The sequence below is a fragment of the Nicotiana attenuata genome, unplaced genomic scaffold (assembly GCF_001879085.1).
Source record: "Nicotiana attenuata strain UT unplaced genomic scaffold, NIATTr2, whole genome shotgun sequence".
NCBI lineage: Eukaryota > Viridiplantae > Streptophyta > Magnoliopsida > Solanales > Solanaceae > Nicotiana > Nicotiana attenuata.
This window is the reverse complement of record NW_017671226.1, coordinates 190,819-196,041: the sequence shown is the minus strand read 5'-3', so window position 1 is coordinate 196,041 and position 5,223 is coordinate 190,819. Positions and strand designations below refer to the sequence as shown.

General features: G+C 38.0%; 1 pseudogene; it reads left to right on the top strand.

The window, feature by feature from the left end:
* Nucleotides 1-263: 263 nt before the first annotated feature.
* Nucleotides 264-3,348, top strand: LOC109206819 (annotated as a pseudogene).
* The last annotated feature ends 1,875 nt before the right edge of the window (nucleotides 3,349-5,223 follow it).

Here is a 5,223-nt window from a genome sequence, read left to right as displayed (position 1 = left end):
GTGTCGAATTTTGGTATTTTTGGAAGAATGCTAGGAATTTCATATCTAGGCTATGGGATGTTGCCATTGAGTCTTTATTGATATTATTGAATTATTATGCCTAGATATCATTGTTTCGGAGTCGGATTGTAGAGGAAAGGCGGTATTTGAGGATTGATTGCTATTCTTTGGACCGAGGTAAGTGTTTGATCTAACTTTGGCTTGAGGGAATAGGATTAGAGTATTATTTTCTAATTGCTAAATGTTGAGTACGGTGTATAGGCATGGTGACGAGTATCTATATACCGGTGTTTAGCATGACCGTGAGTCTTATTTGTGCTTATTTGGGATTCGGTAGTGACTCTTCCTTGTTAATTGATGGTTTCTATATGATATGAAGAGAATGAGAAGGAAATATGATTTGTAAACTCCTTGGAGCGTTGGCTCGATTCTTGACTTGATTATAAAGTAAGAAATGAACGTAATAGAAAGAGATGTGATTATTCCCTTGCCGGGATGTTTTGAGTATATTGATTATCTCCCTTGCCGGGATTTAACTGTTTTGCTTTGTTCTCCCTTGCCGGGATATTTAATGTTGTTTGTCTATCCCCTCGCCCCGTTTGGTTGTGATTGTTGTTTGGGTGAGGAAGAGTGATTAGGCACGAAGGGTCATTCCGTGCCATGTTTGATTATTATTGCACGAAGGAACATTCCGTGTCATGTTTGATTATTATTGCACGAAGGAACATTCCGTGCCATGTTTTGATTATATTTGCACGAAGGAACATTCCGTGCCATGTTTTGATTATTAATGCACGACGGAACATTCCGTGCCATGTTTTGATTATATTTGCACGAAGGAACATTCCGTGCCATGTTTTGATTATTAATGCACGAAGGAACATTCCGTGCCATGTTTTGATTATATTTGCACAAAGGAACATTCCGTTCCATGTTTTGATTATTAATGCACGAAGGAACATTCCGTGCCGTGTTTTGATTATATTTGCACGAAGGAACATTCCGTGCCATGTTTTGATTATTAATGCACGAAGGGACATTCCGTGCCATGTCTGATTTATTACTCTCGTTGACTTTGTAGTTGCACCGTTTCATTACTTATTTATTGACCTTGTATTCTAAACTGCTACAGCCCCTACAGCATGCTCCCCTCCCTCTTGACTTGTTAAATTTCTGTATTCTCTTCTATTGCGTATATATATATTTGAACTGCACAGGTTTGTTTGGTAGTCCGGTCTAGCCTCGTCACTACTTCGCCGGGGTTAGGCCAGGCACTTACCAGCACATGGGGTCGATTGTGCTAATACTACACTCTGTGCATCTTTTGCACAGATCCAGGTGTTGGAGCAGCATTTGAGTAGCAGTAGCATTCTGGGAGCGAGTTTCCAGTCCAGGGACATTCGAGGTAGCCTTGCTGACGTCCGCAGGCCCGGAGTCCTTTCTATTTTATTCAGTTTGTTATCGTTGCACCGTAGCAGACAGTTTTATGTTTCATTCAAACCTTGTATTTAGTATTCTCTAGACGTTCGTGAGTATTGTGACACCAGTCTTGGGTAGAGGATTGTTAAACTTCCGCGTTTCTTTTAGTAAATTTTATTTGAGACTTCCGCCTTGTTGTTAAACGCTTCATTATTGTTAATACTGTTGATGTTCGCTAAAAGAGGTAAGTGATGATTGGCTTGCCTAGCTCCTATTAGTAGGCGCCATCACGACTCCCGAGGGTGGGAAAATCCGGGTCGTGACAGGCAATTAAGGCAAGTAGCAATTAATNTATTTTATAATTTTTTTAAAATAATAATATAATTATTAAAATTTTATAGGTGGGTCCCATTTTAGCGACCAAAGATGGTCGCTAATCTCAGTTTATCTTTGACCAAGCAAGTCTGACCAATCCGGTCAACATTTTGACGAAATTTGCGACCAAGTAGCGACCAACCTTGGTCGCTAATATATTTCAAATATTTATTTTATTATTTTCACTAATTTAGCCACCAACTTTGGTCGCTTTTTGTGACAGAGCAACTTTGATCGCTTTTTTTTGGTTGCTTTTTTCCGGAATTCTAGTAGTGGATCGCAAACACAAAGCTCATGCTAAAATTACGTCTTATAAATACTATAACTACACTTCAGGTTATATTTATAGTAACAACTAAAGGTATATATACTTCCAATTTTTATAGTAACAATGTGTTTATGTCTTTGCTGTTTTTGATTCTTTGAGATAGTTTGGTTTTACTTTTTTGTCAAAATGCAGTATAAGGTGACATATATTTATCAACTGGGAAAGAACACAATTCTAGCCAGAGACTTGACAACTCCGCCAAAGTTGGACCAGATGTTCCTTACACGTTTGGCATTATTGGTTAGTACTAAACCAGGTTGATTTATATAGAGGATGTAGCCTCCGAGCAATAGGTTAAACTAAATCCAGCTCCGCGCTCAGGTTAAAATCTTTAAAGGTTGAATTCATAAAGTTTAAGTTCAGAATGCTCTGAATTTGTGGATTAGTACGTCTCCGTTTGTCTGTTTCTCTTGTGGTAAAACAATTTGAAATGAATGCAGGGGATTTGGGGCAAACTTTTGACTCAAATTAAACGTCGGAGCATTATTTGTCTAATCCGAAAGGTCAAGCTCTGCTGTTTGTGGGTGATCTATCATACGTAGATCATTACCCTTTTCATGACAATGTGAGATGCGATACATTTGGCCGTTTTATAGAGAAGAATGCTGCCCATCAACCTTGGATTACTGCAGCTCGCAATCATGAACTTGATTTCATTCCTGAGATGTAGTGTTTCTCTACATTTATAATTCAATGTGTTAATAATAGTGCATAAACAGGAAATCCTTCTAACATTATATTTTCGACGTGTGATTGTGTGTGTGTGTGTTTTTAGGGTGAAATATTCCTTTCAAGCCATACATGCATAGGTTTCATGAACCATACAAGGCTTCTAAGAGCACATTTCCTCTTTATCAAACGTGCATCCGCTTATATAATAGTCCTATCGTCTTACTCAGCCTATGGTAAGTACTAAGTAACTTAAATTTTTGACCATTTGTTGCTATTACTCTCAGACTCTAAGTTTGTGTAGTAACTTACATAATATAATGCTGCACTCAGGTAAATACACTCCACAATATAGTTGGCTTGAGCAAGAATTCCCAAAGGTTAATGGAGCTGAGACTCCATGGCTAATTGTTCTGCTTCACTCTCCGTGGTACAACAGTAATAACTATCATTACATGGAAGGTGAAAGCATGAGATCGATGTTTGAATCTTGGTTTCTTCAGAATAAGGTTGATATGGTGTTTGCTGGACATGTTTCATCCTTAAAACATTTATGACAATATGATGATAGGCTATAATTACGTATTTTAGTCGATTATTACACTCTAATTTATTGCACTTTAGTTGAGTTTGCGCTTTAATCGCTAGTATTTTACACTAACGGTGTGTTTTATGCCTTGTAGGAGTGATTCCGAGCTATATAGATATCATGAAATGAATTCAAGTGATTTGGAGCTTTGAAGTCTGAGCAAAAGCCCAAGGAATTAAGCCAGGATCGTATTCGGGGATCAACGGATGATAGAGCAACAAAACGAAGAATCGAGTAGGCATATTGCACACTGTCTAGTAAAATGCACATAACTGTTTGCTCAGAACTCCATTTGGGCTCCACAATATATGGTTGGAAAGCTAACTCAAAGGGCTACAACTTTCATGTTATACGTTTTTCCAAATTCTGAACAGAACAGGGTGAACAATGCGGCCGAAACCGCGACCGCGGAACTTACCGCGGCAGAAAATCAGAGAGCTTGTCTGGCCGCGGTCCTACCGCGTTTTGGCCGCGGCCGCGCCGCTTCAGGCGTCAAAAAGAAGTCTTATTTCGTCCGGTACAAGGTTATTTCGGCCCTACACTATTCCAACTTGTATAAAAGGGGTCCTAAACCTATTTTGAAGGGAGGGGGACATAGTTTGGACGTATCTTAGACCTAAGGAGGCAAGAACACATTGGGAGCAAGGCAGAATTCTTCAACGAGTTTTTCCTTCTTCTTCCTATTTTTCATTGTTGGTTATGATTTTTAGTATTGTAGTTTTACATACTATTATGAATAGCTAATTCGTTTTCTAGGGTTTTGATGGAACCCGTTGGGGATGATTTGGTTGTTATATTAATATAGTTTTGAATTGGTTGTTTATCTCTATTTGTTCAACTACGTTTTGATTGTGGTTAATTGAAAGGATCCTCAATTAGCCGTTCCTATTTATTATGTATCTGCTTGAGAGAGAGTGCATATTTAGGTAGTTGTTTGAACAACATCACTCCCGGAGTATAGGCGAGAGTCATAACCGAGGGTTTAGAGGTTGGATTAGAGATAACGATACCTCGGGTGCGATCTAAGTGAACTGTAATGCGAATCTAGCTAGCGTAGCTTGAGAGAGTGCGTCTAGTAAATTATCATAATTGCTTGAGAGAGATTTATGATAGCTGGAGAGTTCATGATTGATAGAGGCAACTAAGTCAAAGCTATAAGAAACATACAACTAACGAAATCAACAATTGGGGAAATCATAACTCTAGACCTCCTAAATCTTGACTCCAATCCTTATCCTTGTTAATTGACAATTTTATTGCTTTCTAGATTTGTTAGTTAATTAGATAAAAATAAATATTACAATCTTTATAATTTAGAAAATTGTTCAATCTTGTCTTCTTGGTGATATTAAACAGATACAATCTTGAACAAGAAGACAAGATTGAACAATTTTCTAAATTATGCCCTTTGAGTTAGCTTTCCAACTATATATTGTGGAGCCCAAATGGAATTCTGAGCAAAAAGTTATGTGCATTTTACTAGACAGTGTGCAATATGCCTACTCGATTCTTCGTTTTGTTGCTCTATCATCCGTTGATCCCCGAATACGATCCCGGCTTAATTCCTTGGGCTTTTACTCAGACTTCAAAGCTCCAAATCACTTGAATTCATTCCATAACATCTATATAGCTCGGAATCACTCCTACAAGGCATAAAACACACCGTTAGTGCAAAACACTAGCGATTAAAGCACAAAATCAACTAAAGTGCAGTAAATTAGAGTGTAATAATCGACTAAAATACGTAATTATAGCCTATCATCAACACCCCACACTTAAACCATTGCTCGTCCTCGAGCAATCAAACTACACTTTTTTTTTATAGACACGACCTTTTTAAACA